Source organism: Ursus americanus, chromosome 13, assembly GCF_024610735.1.
Source record: "Ursus americanus isolate L20-20 chromosome 13, mUrsAme1.1.p, whole genome shotgun sequence".
NCBI lineage: Eukaryota > Metazoa > Chordata > Mammalia > Carnivora > Ursidae > Ursus > Ursus americanus.
Window position 1 is genome coordinate 33,671,132 of NC_142139.1, and position 23,206 is coordinate 33,694,337.

The window sequence follows — 23,206 nt, forward strand, 5'->3', positions numbered from 1 at the left end:
CTTCTGTGCTTGTTACCTCTGCCTGGAACACACTTACTTTCTTCTTACATGATCTACTTCTATTCTGCTTAGGATCTCAATTGAAGAGTACTTCCTCCCGGAAGCCTTCCCTGACTTCCTAGGACCGCATCAGGGGTCCCTGTTCTTTACTCATATTGTACTCTGTTCTTGTCTTATCACAGGGCTTACCATATTGCACTGCAGTCATCTTTGTGTCCCCACTGCACCACAAATTCTAAGTGTCCATGCCCAGCCTGTGGCTATCTTACTTACCACTGAGTGCTTGGGGCACAGTTGACAATAAATATTTGTCAAAGCAATGAATGCCAAAATGAATATCACACTGCGGACGAAAGCAATTTCTCTTAGGCAATGCTGGGGAGCAGAGGTGGGCCTAGTTATCTATCTACCCATCTCCTATGTCACATCGTAGCTTCAGGTTACCCCCAGAATGGAAGTCTCTCACTAAGGCAGAAGGAGAAAAGGAAAATCAGCCTAAAATCCATACCTTCTTCAGCCTGGACTGATTGGCCCCTGAGAATACTTTTCTTAACGACCTCCTGCTTTCCTGGTGAATCACTTCATTAACCACTCTTGGAACTCCTCTAACACTTAAGCTAGTTCATTTATGTTCCCGCATGATTATTTCGTTGTATTGGTAAGTCTTGTCTCCCTTGTTCTACCTCCTGCATCTGGCAGAATACCCTACAGAGGCTGAGGGGCAGTCAGTCAACTGTCATCAGGGCTGGCCACCACACCACATAAGGAGCCACCTACATGAGCATCAGGCCACCAGAGAGAAATGGATGCTTTGCTCTTGGTCACTGGGAAGGACTAGTTAGCTCTTACTACAGATGTGGGGAGTGAGAATTGACCTTGGGTCAAGTATGGCTTCGTAGCTTCCTGCAGGCACACATGTTGACCCTACTTGGCCCGATTAAAGACAAAACCTGTAGGTTAAAGGCAAAACCTGTAGGGTTCTCAGTGTAGAAACTGGAGGTGAGCCCGGCATCACACACAGGGTGCGCGGAAGCAGAACTGCGCAGTGACCTCTAGTGGCACGTCTGCATAATGGAAGGAGAGATGCGAGACCTGAAAAGGCAACGGAAAAAAAATATACATCAGTTTATGCTTCTTCCTTCCACGCCTTTCCCCAATCTTCTTTATATTCTTACTGAAACACATATTCCAGATCACCATAAAACCCTACCTGTGAGATACAACACGTAAATGTGTCAAATCTATATACCTTTTGAGAATTTTGAGTTTATGCCTGAAGTAAAACAAGTACTTTGAAGACATTTCATCAAACATAGAAACCTTATCTCAATTTCTTGGTACTGTATGTCTTCGGGCTATTTTTTTCTTGACTGTCACTAGTCCAGAAGAAGGATGAATTACAATGTGGCAAAGGAGGAAAGTCAGTCCGCATCTACCAACCTAGCTGGAACTTGTTTCACCAGGGGAAGTATCCCTTTTTGGTCAATTACTAATGTCCCAACTGTTTCAAGATCAGACTATGCCTCAAGATGGTTGCATGCTAGTCTGATCTGCCTGTGGAGAAGTCCACTGCGGGTGCTTTGCGCGGAGAACCGAAGAGGAGGGGAGATGTGGGAAAGTTGATACAGTGGCTTCTTATTAGTTTGTCGCCCTAGGAAGCCAGAGCCTGATTTGCCAGAACGGTTTAAATTCTTTCCTTGACCTTTTTTTGTTATCTTAGCATTTCAAAATTAAAATAAACACAAATTTGGCAAACCTGATGCTCAAAGTAACCCTGTCAGAGAGGCAGAACAGATACAGGTTTCCCCTGCCATCCAAAAGTAGAGCCTTCTCGTGAAACTTTTCATAAGCCACATGGCATAAAGCAAAGACGCAATTACCATTAATTTATATAGAAAGATATCTGAGCGTTTCCAGAATCCTCCTCCCGCCCCCCCCCCAAAAAAAAACCTCTTTTCGGCTTTTCTAATGCCTTAGGACACATCTTGCTAGTGGATGAGCAAAGTAAACGGAGATAAAGCACAGGTGCGCACAGACACAGCTCAAGGCTGTGGCCGATTGACGCTGAGATGCTGCTGGACGTAGTTCCGGGCAAGGAGCTTGGTGGGGTCACTCTGGGGGCTCCGGTTTGCGCTGCCTCCGCAAGTGTCAGCTGCCAAACACACTGAAGGCTATTTTCACTTCTCATCTTCTTTTCCTAAAAGCGAAAATCCTTTTCTGATTTCTTTTGGTTACTGGAAACAGGTTCGGATGGAGGTCCTTCGTAAGAGCAAAGTGGTGCAACCATACTTTCAAAACGCGAGGGATACCCGTATTGTCATTCTTATTTTTTTTTTTTATTAATAATGATTTTTTATTATATTATGTTAGTCACCATACAGTACATCCCCGGTTTCCGATGTAAGGCTCGATGATTCATTAGTTGTGTATAACACCCAGTGCACCATGCAATATGTGCCCTCCTTACTACCCATCACCGGTCTATCCCATTCCCCCACCCCCCTCCCCTCTGTAGCCCTCAGTTTGTTTCTCATAGTCCATAGTCTCTCATGTTTCATTCCCCCTTCTGATTACCCCCCCTTTCTTTATCCCTTTCTTCCCCTACTGATCATTCTAGTTCTTATGTTCCATAGATGAGAGAAATCATATGATAGTTGTCTTTCTCTGCTTGACTTATTTCACTAAGCATTATCTCCTCCAGTGCTGTCCATGTTGTAGCAAATGTTGAGAACTCATTCTTTCTGATTGCTGAGTAATATTCCATTGTATATATGGACCACAACTTCTTAATCCAGTCATCTGTTGCAGGGCATCTCGGCTCCTTCCACGATTTAGCTATTGTGGACATTGCTGCTATGAACATTGGGGTGCATATGGCCCTTCTCTTCACTACGTCTGTATCTTTGGGGTAAACACCCAGTAGTGCAATGGCTGGATCATAGGGTAGCTCAATTTTTAACTTTTTAAGGGACCTCCACACGGTCTTCCAGAGTGGCTGTACCAACTTGCATTCCCACCAACAATGTAGGAGGGATCCCCTTTCTCCACATCCTCTCCAACAATTGTTGTTTCTTGCCTTGTCTATTTTTGCCATTCTAACTGGCGTAAGGTGGTATCTCAGTGTGGTTTTGATTTGAATTTCCTTGATGGCTAATGATTTTGAACATTTTTTCATGTGTCTGTTAGCCATTTGTATGTCTTCATTGGAAAAGTGTCTGTTCATATCTTCTGCCCATTTTTTGATTTGTTTATTTGTTTCTCGTGTATTGAGTTTGAGAAGTTCTTTGTAGATCTTGGATACCAGCCCTTTATCTGTAGTGTCATTTGCAAATATATTCTCCCATTCCGTGGGCTGCCTCTTAGTTTTTCTGACTGTTTCCTTGGATGTGCAGAAACTTTTAATCTTGATGAAGTCCCATAAATTCATTTTATCTTTTGTTTCTCTTGCCTTTGGGGATGTGTCATGAAAAAGGTTGCTTTGGCCGATGTCGTAGAGGTTGCTGCCTATGTTCTCCTCTAGAATTTTGATGGATTCCTGTCTCACATCGAAGTCTTTCATCCATTTGGAGTTTATTTTTGTGTATGGTGTGAGATAGTGATCAAGTTTCATTCTTTTGCATGTAGCTGTCCAATTTTCCCAGCACCATTTATTGAAGAGACTGTCTTTTTCCCACCGGATGTTTTTTCCTGCTTTATCAAATATTAGTTGCCCAAAGAGCCGAGGGTCCATTTCTGGGCTCTCTATTCTGTTCCATTGGTCTATGTGTCTGTTTTTGTGCCAGTACCATGCTGTCTTTGTGATCACAGCTTTGTAGTACAGCTCGAAATCCGGCATTGTGATGCCCCCAGCTTTGTTTTTCCTTTTCAACAGTTCCTTGGAGATTCGGGGTCTTTTCTGGTTCCATACAAATTTAAGGACTATTTGTTCCAGTTCTTTGAAAAACGTTCTCGGTATTTTGATCGGGATAGCATTGAAAGTGTAGATTGCTCTGGGTAGCATGGACATTTTAACTATGTTAATTCTTCCGATCCATGAGCATGGAATATCTTTCCATCTTTTTATGTCTTCCTCAATGTCTTTTAAGAGTGATTTATAGTTTCTAGAATAAAGGTCCTTTACGTCTCTGGTTAAGTTAATTCCAAGGTAACGTATGGTTTTTGGTGCTATTGTAAATGGGATGGATTCCCTGATTTCTCTTTCTTCGTTCTCGTTATTCGTGTACAGAAATGCGACTGATTTCTGAGCATTGATTTTGTATCCTGCCACGTTACTGAATTGCTCTATAACTTCTAATAGTTTGGGAGTGGCTTCTTTTGGGTTTTCCATATAGAGTATCATGTCGTCTGCGAAGAGAGACATTTTGACTTCTTCTTTGCCGATTTGAATACCTTTGATCCCTTTTTGTTGTCTGATTGCTGTTGCAAGGACTTCTAGTACTATGTTGAATAATAGTGGCGAGAGTGGGCATCCTTGTCGTGTTCCTGATCTTAAGGGAAAGGCTTCCAGCTTTTCCCCATTGAGAATAATATTTGCAGTAGGCTTTTCATAGATGGCTTTTATGAGATTGAGAAATGTACCTTCTATTCCTACACTCTGAAGGGTTTTAATCAGGAAAGGATGCTGTATTTTGTCAAATGCTTTTTCGGCATCGATTGAGAGGATCATATGGTTCTTGAGTCTTTTCTTGTTGATATGATGTATCACGCTGATTGATTTGCGAATATTGAACCACGCTTGCATCCCAGGTATGAATCCCACTTGATCGTGGTGGATAATCCTTTTAATGAACTGTTGGATTCTATTAGCAAGTATCTTGTTGAGGATTTTGGCGTCCATATTCATTAGGGAAATCGGTCTGTAATTCTCCTTTTTGAGGGGGTCTTTGCCTGGTTTGGGGATCAAGGTAATATTGGCCTCATAGAATGAGTTTGGTAGCTTTCCTTCTGTTTCTATTTTTTGAAATAGCTTTAGGAGAATAGGTATTATTTCTTCTTTGAATGTTTGGTAGAATTCCCCAGGAAAACCGTCCGGGCCTGGAGTTTTGTTATTTGGAAGGTTGTTTATCACTGACTCAATTTCTTCATAATTAATTGGCCTGTTTAAGAAATCAATTTCTTCCTTTTTCAATCTTGGTAGTTTATAGGTTTCGAGGAAGGATTCCATCTCTTCCAGATTGCTTAGTTTATTGGCATATAGCTGTTGATAAAAATTTCTAATAATCCTTCCAATTTCAATGGTGTTCGTCGTGACCTCTCCTTTTTCATTCATAATTTTAATAATCTGGGTCCTTTCTTTTTTCTTTTGGATAAGTCTTGCCAGTGGTCTGTCAATTTTATTGATTCTCTCCAAGAACCAGCTTCTAGTCCTGTTGATCTGCTCTACTGTACTTCTGGTTTCTGCTTGATTGATTTCAGCTTTAATTTTGGTCAACTGCTTCCTTGTGCGTGGATTAGGCCTGTCCCTCTGTTGCTGTTCCAGCTTCTTGAGGTGAGAATATAAAAACTGCATTTTAGATTTTTCTATTCTTTTGAGTGAGGCTTGGATGGCTATGTATTTCCCCCTTAGGACTGCCTTTGCAGTATCCCATAGGTTTTGGACTGTTGTATTTTCATTCTCATTGGTCTCCATAAATTGTTTAATTTGATTTTTGATTTCCTGGTTTATCGAGTCATTCCTGAGCAGGATGGTTCTTAGTCTCCAAGTGTTTGAGTTTCTTCCAAATTTTTCCTTGTGGTTGAGTTCCAATTTCAGAGCGTTGTGGTCTGAGAATATGCAGGGGATAATTTCAATCTTTTGGTATCGGCTGAGACCTGTTTTGTGTCCCAGAACATGGTCTATTCTTGAAAATGTTCCATGGGCATTAGAATAGAATGAGTATTCTTTGGTTCTGGGGTGCAGTGTTCTATATATATCTAAGAGGTCCAACTCGTCGAGTATGGCATTCAAAGCCTTTGATTCTTTGCTTAGTTTTTGCCAGGGTGTTCTGTCTATTTCTGAGAGTGGAGTGTTGAGGTCCCCTACTATTAATGTATTTTTATCTATATGTCTCTTTATTCTGGTTAAGAGTTGGCTTGTGTATCTTGCTGCTCCCCTGTTGGGGGCATATATATTTATAATTGTCATATCCACTTGTTGAATACTTCCTTTAAGAATAATATAGTGCCCTTCTGCATCTCTAACTATAGTCTGTAGTTTAAAATCCAATTTATCTGATATGAGAATTGCTACCCCAGCTTTCTTTTGAGGTCCATTTGCGTGAAAGATGGTACTCCATCCCCTTACTCTCAGTCTGAATGCATCTTTGGGTTCGAAATGAGTCTCTTGTAGACAGCAAATGGATGGGTCATTTCTTTTTATCCAATCTGCAACCCTGTGGCGTTTGAAACCAGAATTTAAACCATTAATGTTCAGGCTGAGTACTGAGAGATATGCTTTTAATTCTGCCATGTTGTCAGTAAAGTCTTTGTTTGTATTGGCTGTGACTTTCTGTTCTGTATCACTCTTGGGGCCTTTTTACTTTTATAGAACCCCCCGTAATACCTCCTGTAGGGCTGGTTTCGTGGTTATGAAATTGGCTAGTGACTGTCGATTCTGAAATGTCTTTATTTCTCCATCAATTCTGAATGACAGCCTTGCTGGATAAAGGATCCTTGGCTGCATGTTTTTCTCTGAAAGAGCTTTAAAAATGCTCCCCCAACCCTTTCTCTCATTCCAGGTCTGTGTAGACAGGTCTGATGTAATTCTGATGCCTTTGCCTTGGTACGTGAGAAATTTCTTTGCCCTGGCCGCTTTCAATACTGTTTCCTTGGATCTCATATTTGCGAAATGCACTATGACGTGACGTGGTGTAGGTCTGTCATGGTTGAGCTTGGGAGGGGTCCTCTCTGCCTCTTGGACACGAATGTTTGTTTCCCTTGCTAGATTAGGGAAGTTTTCAGCTACAATTTGTTCAAATATCTCTTCTAGACCTCTGTTTTTCTCCACCCCCTCGGGGATGCCGATGATTCTAACATTGGATCGTTTCGTTGAGTCAGTAATCTCCCGTAGCCAACATTCGTGGGCGTGGATTTTTTTAAGACCATCTTCTATTTTTATTTTTTCCTCTATTAACCCATCCTCCAATTCACTAACCCTTTCCTCCGCTTCCGTGACCCTGGCCGTCAGAGCCTCTAGTTTTGCCTGCATTTGGCTCATAGAATTTTTAATTTCTGTCAAATTCGCTCTCATTTCCGCCCTTAGGGATTGTATATTCTCAGTAATATTTTCCTGAATACTTTTTTCAAGTCTACTCATTATCTTGACCATTGTTACTCTGAATTCCATTTCTGATAATTTGGTTACATCCATATCCGTTACTTCTGTGGCGGAGGCCACTGATTCACTGTCTTTTCTTTGCTGGGGGGGGCTTCTCCTTCTTGTCATTCTGATGAAGAGAGGTTGCGGGCTTTCCAGAGCCCAAAATTATTGACTGGGTCCCAGGCCGTGCCCCTTGTTTTATAGGGATCTTAGAGATGTGGGCTTCTTCTTTAAAGATTTTATTTATTTACTTATCTGAGAGAGGGAAACAGACAGTCAGCAAGAACGAAACAGAAGCAGGGGAGTGAGAGAGGAAGAAGCAGGCTCCCAGCGGAGGAGCCCGATGAGGGACTCCTTTCCGGAACGCCGGGATCACGCCCTAAGCCGGAGACAGGCGCTCAATGACTGCGCCACCCAGGCGCCCGGGTTGTGGGCTTCTTGATTTTTCAGCCTGCCTTCTGTGTTCTGGGGGAGGGGCCTGCCGCGCCGATACTCAGGCAACCCTGTTTGGTTAGAGTCTCCGTGTCCCCTGCGAGGGAGGATGGGGATGGGCACTCTCTGAGCCGGTATTTCCAGGCTTTTGTTCTCTGGCGGCTTTCCCTGGCGGCCGGCTATGCCTCTTCTGAGGGTCAGAGCAGCAGAGGCTGCATTGTCGCAGAACAGAGGGATTGCGGCCCGTTCTCCACTGATGTTCTGGCCACTTTAACTCTGTTACTGTTGGTGCTGCTCAACCCTGCGGCCGTCCCGGGATGTGCGCACCAACTCGGCGACCCTGCCCTCACTTCCAGGGCCGGCGCATCTCTGTCCTTTGTGTTTCTAATGCCACCAGCCACCGGCCGCCCCGCGCGTTCCCGGGTCTCCCGGTCTCAGTCTATGCCCGGTGAGCACACCTCGATTCCGGAGTTTCGTGAGAAGCCTGGTGGCGCGCGCACCCGGTTCAGGGTCTCAGTCTGCTGTTTCGCGGGTGCCGACCGCGAGTCCGCCCGCTCCCCCGTGCAGGTGGCCCGCCAGCCGCCAGCCGCCCCGCGCGCGCTCCGGGAGTTCCCGGTCTCAGTCTGGATCCCGTGAGCACACCAGGATTCCGGTGTTCCGGGAGATGCCTGGTGGCGCGCGCGTTCACGGCTCACCGGTCTCAGTCCGCTCTCTCGCGGGTGCCCTCTGTGTGTCTGCCCGCTCCCCCGTGCAGGTGGCTGCCGCTTCCCGGCGCCCAAACGCGGCGGCTCCCTCCCCCTTCCGTTTATCTTCCGATATCCGTGCACGGTTTACAGCTCCCCTCTTGGTACCTCAATACTCAGCGCTGGAGATGTTCATTTGTAGAGATCCAGATGCATCATCCTGCGTCTCAGGCTGATTCCATGGTTATATAGGCTGGTCTGGTACCTATCCAGCTCGACTCAGGGGACCGGCTGAAAAAGGGGTCCCCTATTCCTCCGCCATCTTAACTCCAAGCCTGTCATTCTTACTTTATACAAGAGAAAATCGAGGGGTAGGTAAGAGATTGCAAACGTATCCCTTAATTTGATTTGGCTCTAAGTGTCTTCTTAAGCATATTGATTTAGTTGCCAATGTTTAGAAGGAGGTGTATTTTAATTAAAAATCAGAAAAAGATTTACTTATTTTTTAATGTTTTAATGAAAAGGTATGCATTGTACATGTTAGGCATTTATTAGGAGGGGGTTTAATGAAAGTCTGGCCCCTCTTAAACGTCAGGAAGACTTGTCAGGAGTGAGCTTTGCATTGCCACATAGCCAGGATCCCCTGGAGCTGAGGGAGGATCGGCTCTCCCCTGGGTCAGGTAGCCTTTCTGGGGTTAGCCAAGTCCTTCAACGGATGCAGCCAGCTTAGACTACGTCACAATCGGGAGGAACCTCAAAGCCTCAGTGTCGTCAGCAGCATTGGTTCGTTTCCCGCTCCCGTTACATTTTGTCTGTGGAAAGGCTAGGGCTTCCAGGATCCAGACTGAAGGAGCAGCCCCTATTTGGAATCTGCTGCTCTTGTTGCGGAGGGAAAAGGAAAATGGCCAAACAGGGCAGTGGCTTTTAACGCTTCTGCTCAGACACGGGACATGCCATTTTTGCTCACAGTTTATTGGCCAAAGCACATCACAGGCCAAGCTGACATCAGCAGGGCAAGGATGTATACTTCCTCCAAAGGGAAGTCCTGCAAGTCATACGGCAATGGCGAGGGTATAGAACTCACTCTCAGGAAGGGCAGTGGATAATTGAGAGCAATGATAGAATCCACCACATCCATTTATACTCTCTGCGCAGCTCCGCTCTGCATTTGAGTTTGTAAATCCAATTTAGATAGTTAGGAGACCTGTTGAAGGCCTTTTAGGACTGAGATTTAGCCCAGGTCCCCATTTCCTTTCTTTACAACCATACGGTGATGTGCTGTGTGTTGAAGGCGTGCTGAGTAAAAGTCGGAAATTCTCATCCCAACATGAGTAGGCAGTGAATGCTCCAGGTTGGCTCGAATTCCACTGTGCTCTCCTCCTGGAATCTGGTGTCAGGCATGATCTTTCCATGGAAGCTTAACAGGTCGTTTGTTCTGCATCCATTCAATCATTGAACAAAGGATTAGCGAGCGCCTACCAGGCACTGTATCAAGTGCCAGAGAGCCGACCTTCAGTAACTCAGGGTCCCCTTCAGGAACTTGCAGCTTACCTGGGGGACAAGCAGGTAAGAAGGCACTTGCATTCTGGAGTGCCAGAGATATGTAGTTGTGAGCTAAGGGCACTATGGGAGCACAAAAAGAGGCTCCAAACTCAAAATGAAGGCATTACGATGGGCAAACATCCAGTTATAGAAAAAGTAGGTCACAGAGATGAAAAGTACAGCATAGGAAATAGAGTCAATAATATTGTGATAACAGGGGCGTCTGGGTGGCTCAGTTAGTTAAGCATCTGACTCTTGATTTCAGCTCAGGTCATGATCTCAGGGTTGTGGGATCAAGCCCAGAGTTGAGGAGTGGAGTGGGGCTGAGCGCTCAGCAGGGAGTCAGCTTGTCCCTCTGCCCCTCCCCAAATCATGCTCACACACGCTCTTTCTCTCTCTCTCAAATAAATAAGATCTAAAAACAATATTGTAATAATGTATGGTGACAGATGATGACTACACTCACTGTGGTGAGCACTGGGTAATGTATAGAATTGTCTAATCAATATGTTGTACACCTGAAACTAATATAGCACTGCATGTAAATTATACTTCAATAATAAATTTTTTTTAAAAGGGAAGCTCCTAACTCAAACATTGGGTCCTGGAAAGACTTTCCAGAGCAAGCAAATAGACATAGAGGTTGAATAACCAGGTCAAGGGGAAGAAAGCACATTTTAGGCAGAGAATGCAGCATAAATAATGATCTGGAATTGAGAGACAGCATTGTAATGGTTTGCAATACTGAAATTCTAAGGACACACACATAATTGTGTTTACGCTTTTCAACGTCTAGGATGTCAATTCACTCTGCTCTTTACCTTTGGGTACGTGAATTTGGCCCTCGTTCTCTACATAAAGAAATACTGGCGGAAGTGTATCAGCAAAAGATAAAAGACAAATATATAGTAATTTCTTATTTATTTTTTATTGATATGTAACACACACGAATTTTAAGTGTGTGATTTGATGGATCAGTTATATATACACACACGTACATACATACACTTGTGTGTGTGTGTGTGAGTGTGTGTGTGAGTGTGTGTGTGTGTGTGTGTGTGTGTGAAACCACCTCTCAGATGAGGATATAGAACATTCCCAGTGATTTCTCTCTTTCTCCTTCTCAGTCTCTATCCTGCTGCACTGAGGTAACCACTACTCTGACTTCTAACACCATTGATGACTTTTGTCAATTCTTGAATTTCATGTAAATCGAATGACATATTATGAACTCTTTCATGTCTGGATTTTTCCCTGCTTAACATAAAGCCCAAGAGATTCACTCACGTTGCAGAGATCTTTCTTTTACCCAGCTGACTCCGCACACCTTATTGAAAAGATCATCTATTCCCAACTTATCGTTCCTTCATTGAGGGTAACGTGTGCTTTTGTCGTCTTTGAAGATTTTCCCTTTGTCTTCGATTTTTAGGATTTCGGTTATGATATGTCTGTGTGTGATTGGGGGAAGGGGAATCTGAGCTTCTTAAATTTGTGAATTGATATTTTTAGCAGTTTTGGAACATCTTGGCCATTATCCCTTGAAATATTTTCAAATATTGTCTCTCGCTTTCTTCGCTGGGATTTCGGTTATGTATACATCCGATTTTTTAACTATTACTCATTTTACATATTTTTTCCATTCTTTTTTTCCTTACTGTGCTTTAGTTTGGATGTTATCTAAAGACCTCTAATAAATCTGTCATCTGCTATGTCTAGTCTGCTGTTAAACCTATATCATGAGAGGTGCCTGGGTGGCTCAGTCAGTGAAAGAGTCAGTTGACTCATGGTTTTGGCTCAGGTCATGGTCTCGGGGTTGTGAGATCGAGCCCCAAGACCAGCTCCATGCCCAGCAGAGAGTCTGCTTGGGATTTTCTCTCTCCCCCCTGCTCTTCTCCCCACTTGGCTTTCTTTCCATCTCTCTAAAATAAATAAATAAATAAAATCTTTTAAAAAAATAGCCTATATCATGAGTTCTTTGATTCTGATATTGCATTTTTAATTCAGAATGCACATTTGATTATTTTTATAGGTTCCAATTCACAGTTAACATTCTACCTATTTTCATTTATTCTGTATACCTTTTGCTTTGATTTCTTGAACATAACTAATCATAGTTATTCTAATGTTCTTGTCTGCTGACTCTAAAACCTGGACAGCAGTTCAGCTTTTATCTTATTTTTATTATGGCAAAATACGTGTAACATAAATTTTATCATTTTAACAATTTTTAAGCTTACATTTGAATGGCATACTTAAGTGCATTCACACTGTTGCACAACCATCGGCTTTTGCTTTTAAAAATAATAATTTTAGGCTACATTTTCCTAGCTCTTTGCATATATATATGTATATATATATTCTTTTTCTGTAGGACATTGACCTTAGCTTTCTAGCTTCCCATCCATACAGGTTCAATGAAGATGTCCTGAGGAAGAGATTCATTATGGTTTGTTGGAGGCTCTGCCCTCTGGCAGGCGTTTGTTCTGTTTTCCAGTTTAGCTCCCCAGACTACTGGGCCATTCTAGAATCCCACAGGAAAAGCAGGCTTTGTGGTTGGGGCTCCTCCTGATTAACCACCAAAAGCTTTGACAGTTTTCCCCCCTATAGTGTCTTTCTGCTTGCAACCTACTAATGTTCCCTTGGAAGAAATCAGCAGATAGGCAAATTCCCCCAGGGAAAGAAAAGATTCCCTCGATGTGACTGTGTAACTCCCTCTTACCTCTCATATCTGCAGAGCATTATGATGCCAATAGCAGAATGTTCCTGATGATGTTCTCACCTTTTCCCCCAATATGCCAAATTTGGAGGCATAGTTGGATCATGTGTTTCAAATGTCAATGAGCAAATAGCCAAGAGTCATTTTTAGTGCTAGACTTCCAATGTTTGAAAAACTTAAAAACTAACCCAAAGAAACTGGTGGCATTTTATAAAAGTCTGGGATTATTCATCCCAATATCCCTCGTATTTTGTCTTTCTGGGCTGCACTCTCAGGGTCAGAGGACAGAAACTATGGGGCTTGCTGTAGTAATAAATATAGGTGAGCTTCTGTAGGCCCTCAGAGCCAGCCAAACCCAAAAAAGTACATTTATTTTCAGGTTATAAAACCATAGGATACCTAGTACACTGTTACTCTGTTGGCTTTGTCTAACAAATCCATGACATTAATGAAAAGCTATTGAATACTAACCAAGGATCAGGCATTGTACTAATTACGTCTTGTGGATAATATATTAATCCTCATCATGATTCTATGAATTAACTACCATTCCCTAATGTGTGGTAAAGTCAGGATTTGATTTCAAACAATCTGTCACCAGGGCCCAAGTTTATATTCTGTAAACTATATTCCCTCCTGTTATACTAGACCATACAATGAAAGGTCAATTAGCATGGTCTGGAAGGACAGGAACAGATCAAACACTAAAATTAGGACATTGTTCCTAGTTGCACACAGGGGTAGGAAAAGAGCCTTTAAATAGAGACTTCTCTGTGCCCTGAGACAGGTGTATACTGTTCAGAGGAGTGAACTTGACTCATTATGGCTGGGGAATAGAGAGAGAGAGGTGAGAATGGCAAGATACAAGGCTAAAGACTGTGGTCAGTGAGATCATAAACCATGTTAGGACTGGGGGTTTCATACCATGGACAATTGGTAAGCCATAGCCATTCTGTCCCCAGGATAGAGAACAGCTGCTGGGGAGGTAACTCTTCTGACAAGAAGAGTAAGAAGACCTTAGCAGAAATGAACAGAAAAGGCAGGTGTTTGAATAAGGCAGCTGTTGATGGGTTAGTTGAGCTGATTCAACAACTATTTAGAGCTCAATATTGAACGGTCTTGTGTTTAACTGGATAAGGGTAATGGGAGGCAGGCCACATGTTGCTTCCAAGCTTTCCAGTGTGCATGGCTGGGGTCCCACTTGCAGAGATCGGGGATTCTGCAGGCAAACCAGCTTTGTGAAGGAAGATCATGAATTTAATTTGGATATGTTGAGTTTGGGATTTCTCCAGAAGATTCCAGTGGCGAGGTCAAGTAGGACATGGATGGTCACATTTGGCACTCAGAAGAGGAATCTGGACTGGAGACAGAAGTTGTCAGCCTATCCACAGAGTTGTCAGCCTATACACGGAGAGAAGGTTGCTACTACTGGACAGGAGACAGGGAGAGTTTGTACTGTCTCTAGGCTGAGTGGACAGGTCCCAGAATGTCGCTAAGCTTTCCCCTCGGGAACTGTAGACATGGAGGTGGTCTAAGCCATATCGTCTCAAATAAGTTCCAGGTTCCTGTAACATCCAGCTGAAACCTTATAAAAGACATTTTTTTTTTTTGCCCAGAATTCTTGGGGTACCTTTCTGCCCTTCAGAAGTGGGCCCACAGATAACATATATTTTATTATGTGACCATTGATTTTGATTTTGACCATAGCTGAGTAGCTCACACGTGGACACCTGATCCAACCATCTGCTTCCCCTCTGGAGAATAATTTATTGAGAAACACAGAAGAGTGGAAGTAAGAGGTTTAGCTCTATTAATGATGGCGTTCTCGGGTGAACATCAAAAACGTCCCGAGTTCCATGGAACTGCGGGGCTTTCCCCCCTTACTGACGCCTGGAGTCTGTGAGGTAGCCCAGCGTCCTTGCAATAAATTCTCTCATTCTAGGACGCTATTTTGAAGTGGGTTTGAAATACTTGTAACCAAGACAATCTTAATGAGGACAGGCCTTGATGTGTCTAATTAGGGAATCATTACCAGAATGAGGCAAAGCCGAGGCTGGGCTAAACTGGCAGGGGACCAAGAGAAGCAGCTTCCCCAGTGCCCACGACAGGAGCGAAGACTGCGGTGACGGAGCTTCCTCAAGTCACTGCAGATCACCTGGCTGCCAAGGACTGCAGGGCCGTTGCATGCATGGCTTATCAGGTGGGATGGTGAGCACAACAGAGATAGGCCCCTAGTCCCGCCTTGACACTCCTGTAAGTGAGATGTGAGCCTGCACCGTCTCTTCCAGACAAACCCTGATGGCTGTTTCCCCCCTCTTTTTACTATCTGTCTAGTGTAGAGGGATTCAATTATCCTGTAGCCTTAAAAATATGCCAAACGATGGTGCTGGCCTTCTGTGGCTTGGGGCAAACTCATATTGCACAAATCTGTTTCTCATTTATGTGGTTCAGCCCAAGAGCCAGGGCTGTTTGTTTCCCTCATAGAATGTGACAGTACAGAAGGTCGGCATCCTTTTTATTCAGACATTCTGTTCAGATCCTGGACATAGGAGGGAAGGAGAAGAAATTACTGGAAAATTTCGATGTCTATCTTTATGGACAAAAACTCTCTCGGAACAAGAAACGATAGGAGAAGTCATTTTCAAATACATACTTAATTGCTGTGCTACTAGACTCACATTCTATTAGCTGCTATGATTAATAAATGAGTCATATGGGAGTGTTTCTAATGCCTTCAATACAACATTGTGACTGATGCCCGACATAGTTTAAAAGAATACCCGAGAAAATACTGTCATAAGAGAGAAAACAGGTTGCAGTAATGGGCTCCGGCAGTAGCTTCCATAGTGATTTAGGGATTTCCCTGTTTACATTTTATAGATGATAATGATTCTGCAAGACGCCATAGCCAACAAAAAATTAGAACCTAGAAATAACTTAAAAGTGATTCCTTAAAAAGGTACAAGACTATCAATGAGACACCTAATGGACATCATTGCTTATCTGGGGAGAACGTTAAAGTACAAAAGAAATGTCTCGCTTTGACGATATGTACCATCCAGTAAAGAACAATTACTTGGGCTCGTCTTTGCCTTGGGTGAGCGGGGCCGAGGAGGTAACTGTATATTCCACATGGTATTTTGAGTAGAGGGGGTCGAACACAGAACATTGCTTGAGCTGGTCCTTCCCAGTGAGGCCCAGAAGAAACTGTCCTTTAATACCTTTCTCCTGGATCCCCTGAGCTACTCTTTTTATTTATGGGTTTTTTTATTTTGTATTTATTTATTTATTTTAAATGTTAAGTTCTGGCTTCCGTTACTTGCCAGCATTGATTTGCAGTGGAAGCGCTCACAGAAATTCGGGCTCTGAGGCAATGCTGCATCTGGGGGACCAGGACGTCCAGATCCAGCTGGGGTCTTCTAATCAAAGCCTTGGCATCTTGGTGGCATCTGTATCTTCGTGTGGGGAGAAGGTTGAGGACTGAGGAGACAGCCCAGGAGGCCCCAAGGCCTGGGGAGGTGGTGTTTCTGCTTCTGTCATTCAGTCTTGGGAAAAAGCCAGCATGGCGAGTCCTAGCTGTTGGCAGGCCAGCAGCGCCTGGAGAGCACGGCGTGAAAGCAGGGCTAGGTGGTTGGACCTTGTCACCCGGCCTTCAACTCAACCAGAGGAGGCTTCTACCGCCAACACCACTTTACAGATGTTGCTCTGAGGCAGCGCCTCTCCATCTTTTCAGGTCGTGTCATTCATCCCTTCCATCCTTCCTCAGTTTTAATCAACCCAGGAGATTGTATTGATTTTCACTTTCTGTAATTGGTCTTGAGAAACAAAGAGTATATGAACATGGTTTTTAAAAATGGCACAGGCCTGCGAGATTCTAAGACATCCTCCTGGGAGGGAGCGGACGTGTGTAGAGTGGTTGCTGGATACAGCACATCTCTTTGACCGTGTAAACTCATAAAGCAGTATAGCTAGGAAATTTAATTTATACGTTCAGAACGTATTGCAGAATGTGCTACCCTTACTTGGATAATTGCAAAAACAGATGTCCAGAATTTCTCTTTTTCCTGCTTTCCCTTAGATTGCAAACTTTACCTGGGCATTATTTTTCATTTAAAGAGAAAAAAGAGGAGAACTGTGTATCTACCCTGTGAATGCAAAAACCATTCAAAAAAAAAAAATTAAGCCTTTAGCAACAGCTTTCCATGTATAGCCTTTAGTTGATAGCTAGTGCATCAATACCTTATGTGAGATTGGAGGGTTTTGCTGCTGTGGGAACCATAGGTCTGCGTGTGTTTACAAAGCAACATTCCTCAGAACCTGAAAACTCTTGGCATAGTCCTTTTCTCAAGCGGCGTAAGCTTGCATTAACGACGAAGGGCTATTATGCAGCTTGCATACAGCATTTTGGGTCACTCTTGGTTCCCTCTTCAGCCACAAGTCCTTCAAGGAATCTTGTGTGGTAGGTCTGCACGTAGCCTCCAGAGAGTTCCCAGTTTACCATATGTTCCCTGTGGATGACACTTGACTCTTGTCTAGGGAACCATTTCTTAGAATTATCTGACGATTTGACAACATGTATTGGAAACAATGCCGTGTTGCGTATTTTTTGAACAAGAAATTATCATTTCTGAGACTTTATTTTGATGCTATAATGCTGGTAGAGTTCGAAGAATTAGCTTTAAGGAAGGAGAAAAATGGAAAACAATCTAAATAACCAATAGTAGAGACATGTTTAAATAAATTATTATGAAATATTAAATGGGCAGTAAAAAAATGTCATAAGAGGGTATTTAATGGCATGGAAAGATATTCACAATATACTGTTAAAAATGTAAGTCGCATAGTAAATGTCCCATGTGATCCTTTGTGGAGAATTACCTGTTTTTGTATGTTGCTGGGAACCTGTGTGTAAATGCACAGAAACGGGACTGAAAAGAGTATGCTCTTAAGTAATGGGATTTTTTCTCCTTTTGCTTGTGAAATATTCTACTATGAGAATACACTGCTGTTTACTAATAAGACAAATTAGTTACAGTTAATTTATTTAAAGAATGGCTAGAAAAATCACAAAACAAATATATGATTTCTGAATTTGGAAGATCTCTCCTTTTCTAGAATAAAGAAAAAAAAAAACCCTGGTATGTTTGTTCCCCCTTTTGATCACTAGAGGTCACCAAAGTCATAAAGATTATTAGTAATTTTTTTTTTCCTTTCCATTTTTATTTTGAGTCACAGAAGGATGTTTCTGGCCTCTCCTGTTATGCAGTTTTTGAAGCATTTACTGGAAGACCTCTTGCTGCTTAGTCTTAAGGAGAGTAAACTGTTTGGACTAGTTTTTTTCTAACATTAAATATTCCCTGAAACAGAGAGTCATCTATCTATGGGACTATTCAAAACAGATGGGTGTTTCTGTAGAATGTGATTTATTTCCTCCTCTGATACCAAAGGGCCTATTGGCTGATACCTGCTGAATGTGAGTTCTGAGCAATGTTGTTGAGACAGAACCACAGAACACCCAGCAGCAGCACACATCGTTTCAAATGAAACAGCATGGACCATTTCAAGGAAAAAACGTTGTACCTTTACTGGTAACATGTGTGGTGTATGAGGGCTTCAATGAAGCAGAACATTCAAGAACACCCATTGCATCTTTTGAATTACAGACCACACTACCTTTTTGCATGTTACTAATTCTGCATTTTTTGAATTCAACATAAGCCCAAATCCCCAGACCCTAAAATTATGGAGAACCGGTGAAGATTTAAAAGCTAGATTAGAATCTTGCAAACATTCAAAGAAAAGGGTCTCATTCCAAAGGGTGCATCAAGCAGCTGAAGATATAGCAACTAATTTCAAGGTTCTTAGCATGCTCCCCTAATTCATTTTTTAAAATGAGGTTTCTGTAATTAGACAAGATGTGGCGTGTGGAAGGTGTTATGTTTGTCAGAGTTACAAACAGTGGACAGAAATGCAGTAGGTGAGATGCCTCTCACGTTTTCAGTGTTTCACTTACCAACAGATAAGTTGGTTACCTGGTCATGTTGGTGAGTCTATGTTTGAATCAGCCTCCCAGAGAAACTAAGCAAACCATTCTATTCTATAAGAACACCCAGTGTTCAGATACCTGACAAATTCAAGGTCAAGGCTTTGGTACAACCATAAACTAAGAGAATTCAAGCCAATATCAACGTGATACATTTTGCATCCAGGCTTGCTCCTTATTCAGTGGGCTTCATGTGCCTTTGATCTTGGTTAACTTTGAAGTGTCCAAGGTTCCCACTTTCCATAAGTTAAATCAGGCAAGCACGCATGGGAAATCTAAACCTTAAAAGAAGTGAAAACAACTAGATACAGTCAGTTATATATTTTAACCACTTTGTTTAAAGTAGCACATCGCTGTACTTAAAACACTTCACATCATTGCACTATTTATTCAGCTGTAAATAAAAGTCACATTTTCTGTTGTGTCTTCGGAGACACATTGGAAAACATGTTTTTGGAAACCTGTCGTAGGATTCGAGTGAAAAATTTAGCTAAATGCAAAACTATAGATAATAGTTAATGATTGGCCTAAAAGCCATTACCAAGAAATAGCTGTTAACTTAAAGGAAATATTTATATAGGAATTCCAATATTGCCGATCTTATATCTGAAAGCTGGCTGCTTTATGGAATTTCACAGACTACGTCATCCAAAGTCTACTAGACGCTCAGGTTTGCATTTGTATTTATAAAGTGATTCAGATCCATCTATCAAACACTCATTAATTTTACTTTACTCTTATTATGCTTCAGATTTATGGGACTATTTTTTCTTATTATGATAAAGGGAATTTTATTTAATAATGAAGCACATGTATACAATCACATGATTATACATGAGTGTGTGTGTGTGTGTGTGTGTGTGTGTGTGAAGTTATCATTTGGCACAAAAGTAGAATCAGTTATGCATTGTTTATAAAATTTGTCTTAGAAGGTATTAAGAGAGAAAATTTCTCTTTTGAGAGATATTGAAATTTAGCCCACCCAGGGACTGTTTATCTCTTCTGTGATACCTCACTCACCTAGTCATTCTCCTTTGCCTAAATCTGCAAAGTGGAACTTTCCTCTATTAAAGAGAACCAGCACACTTCTGTTAACCCAGGTCATTAGCAGTGTCCTGGGGGTAGGTCATGTTACTATTTTGGTGCTGTTCCTGCAAGTAGCAAAGAGTGTGAGTTATCCTTCGGGCCATCTAGAAGAACTAAATTCTCTTTTGAGTAAGTCTGATCCTGTCAAAATACAAACCCAGTATGGTTATTGGACATGTATTCTGAACAGTGATACATGTAAGAACTTGGTATAATTGAGTTACCCATGGGCTAGAGGAACATTTTGGAGTGGATAAGCTCTTCATTTATCTGGAGACAAGAGCTCTCATTCCTATAGCAACTCTTTACCTTCCCATGGACATCTGGAGGAAAACCAGAAAGGAATTTATTCACTTGTCTATAATTGGGAAGTTGAGGGAAGAAACCTTGAAGAAGAGAATTTAAAGATATAATGGTGACGTAGATAAAAATGTATAAGCCTCTCCACTCATTCTCCTAGATGAAAACTGTTGCTAGAAAATGAGATACGTGGCAGATGCTAAGGCTCCCATGGCTTTGACTATGTTCTTTGGGATGACACTGGAAACCACCTTAGTAGGCCAGGATGTCGGAAACAGCATAGGGCCAGGAACCGGAGTTTGGGTCTCAGTACTCTCAGCTTGAATCCTAAAGCTCTGTGACGCTAGAGAAGTTATTTAACATCTTTCAATACCAATTTATCATGTGTAAACTGGAAATAATACATCTCTTGGAAGACTGTTGTGAAGACAAGGAGAATCTAAATGTAAAGCGTTAACATAATGTCTAGCTTGTAGTAAATGTTTAATAAAAATTTGTTTCTTTCCGCAGAAAGTTGTAGGATTAAATAACTTCATATTTGTAAAAGAGCTTTGTCACCTACAAAATGCCAATCAAATGTCAATCATGATTAATGTTATTTTTTAAGCTGTATTTGATAGGTACTTGGTACTTTTGGACAACTTCAGAGAATAACTATATGGCCTGGAACTGACATGGGAATTCTAACAGATAATCCAAAACCAAATCTTAGGGTGTTTACATTTACTCCCAATAAAAATCATAAATGATGCAACAAAGAACGAACTCCAGTATTTGGAATAACTATCATCTTCCTTCTGAACACCCAAATGCTCCAAAGGGAAAAAAGAAAATACATAGGGTGGGGGTGGGGAGGGCAAAAGAAAGAAAGGAAAGAAGGGAAACAGGAGCAGGGGGACAATCTACCCTGTGGATGATTGAACGTGGCCTGTGCTCCTAATGACTTTAAAGAACGGAAAACCATTTTAAAATCCAGTTTATTTTGAAAGAAACATCCATTTGACACCTACAAGTAAATACATCTCACTGAATAGGTCTGGAAAAGGCTGAAAATATACTTTTGAGGAGTAGGAGGTTATTCTGGAAGTTCCCACCTGTGTATAGGAAAAATTTAAATTGTGCAGACGAAGTCCTAAGTCCATCCCGGCAAAAGCTCGTGCCATTTGAGGGTTAGACCCTGAGAATTTAGTGCCCTCAGAGAAATATTATCACCCCTGAGGAGACGTTAAAAATAGAAACTGAGTGTGTAAGTCAGTAGAGCACAGACTATAGACAGGCTTCTCTCCTCTGAGCAGGAGACAATTGGAATTCGTTAAATCCAGGTTAATTCTCTGTGGGGATGTTTCTTCATAAATCAGGGTGTTAATGTACAGTGACTTGGTCAAAGTCTCAGAAGATATCTTAGAAAAATCAAGGTCATAAGTCAATCTGATATGGAATTACTAGGCAATGAGTCACAGAGAAGAAACAGCATCAAGGCTGAGAGAACTTGCTCTGGTGTTAAACTAGCCTGTTCCTGCCCCTTACTTTGTGACTTTGGTCAACTGGCTCAAACTACAGGCTTCAATTTCTTCATCCAGAAGATGGAGATAATAATGGTATATTGCAGTATTGGCTTGCAGATTAAATGAGAAAGTGTATGTAAAAATTTTAGCACCGTGTCCAGCAAATAATATGTAGCTATGACCGTGAATAATATTATTAATAAAATACTCACAAAAATACTCCATCATGAGGATAGGGGCCTCCAAACAAGGGCCCTTTGTGGAAATATGTTAGGAATGCAGGGGCTGTCCTGAAGAATGTTCTGTGCTAATTTTAACTGAGAGTGAAAAATGACTGCTTAGATAACAAGAACCAAACAAAATGGGAATCATATTCTAATATGTTCTTTCAATGTCTCTTCAAATATTAGTGCCATTAGACTAAGTAGAAACAGCCTCAATCTAGAAGATCTATCCCTTGAACTGTGGAAATCGTGTTTGTGCCCAGAGAACCTAAAACATATAGTTAATTTTTAGCTTTGGCTAAAATAAGACATCACTTAAAAGTATTTTTTATTTTATTATATACTAGTCAGCTAGAGCAGCTACGTTAAAAATGCTATATTCCTGTAAATATCTAAAATACATTCAAACTCATACTTGATCTACATTTAGTTCTTTTTGGTTACTTCAGCTGACAAAATTGATGGCCCAGAATTGATATGGGATAATCCAAAGACAGATTTAAGAGGGCATCCATTTTTTTCCCAAGAAAAATTTTATAATAATTAGCAAAGAATTCACGTTATTATTTGGAACAACTACCATTTTTTTTCCCTCCTAATACCAAAATGCTCCAAAGTAGGTAACTGGTGAAAGCCATGGAGCAAATGATGAATCGTCTTCACTCTGTTATCTTTCCTCATTGTCTACACTCTACTCTGGAGCTGCCTGACTTTGCCTCTAGTCCTGCAGCCCATGCCGAGTCTATTGTGAAATCTACCTGGAGGGGTGAGGGGATTTCCTAAGGCCAAACAAGATCCCAACTAGAGTGAATGTCCTGAGAGGGGTAGAAGAAGGAATGGTTTTCACTCAGGGCAGAGTTTTCTCATGACGCAGCCAAGATTTGCATCCGCAATACCCAAATCCTCTTGGATGGTTCATTGACGTGGTCACTGAAAGCCATGCCTTGCCACGATGGGTGGGTATAATTTGTCCACATGTTTGTTTGTTTGTTTTCTCAAGAAAACAGCTATAGTCTTTGTTAAAAAAATATTAGCATTACAGTGTTCAGTAATACGGTCACAGAAGTAGAAGATAAAAGTAAGCGATTGCAGCCGAATAAAATCAAATTATCATTAGTGTTTCCAAGAGTACACTTGTCCAAGAGTACCATTATGGCAACAGAGAGCCATGGGCAAGAAAAGACGGAAAATCAAGACAAGGAGACAGTCTGGGAGACTGAACAAGATTTGTGCTAAGGCAGTAGCAGTGGAGCTAGAAAGGGGAAAGGAATGTAGCCCTTAAAGATAAGGGGTAGAGTGCATGTGAGAGGTGAGATGGAAGAGTCCTAAGACGACTCTTGTGTTTCTGGATTGGTAGACTGTGAGGGTGGTGGAGCTA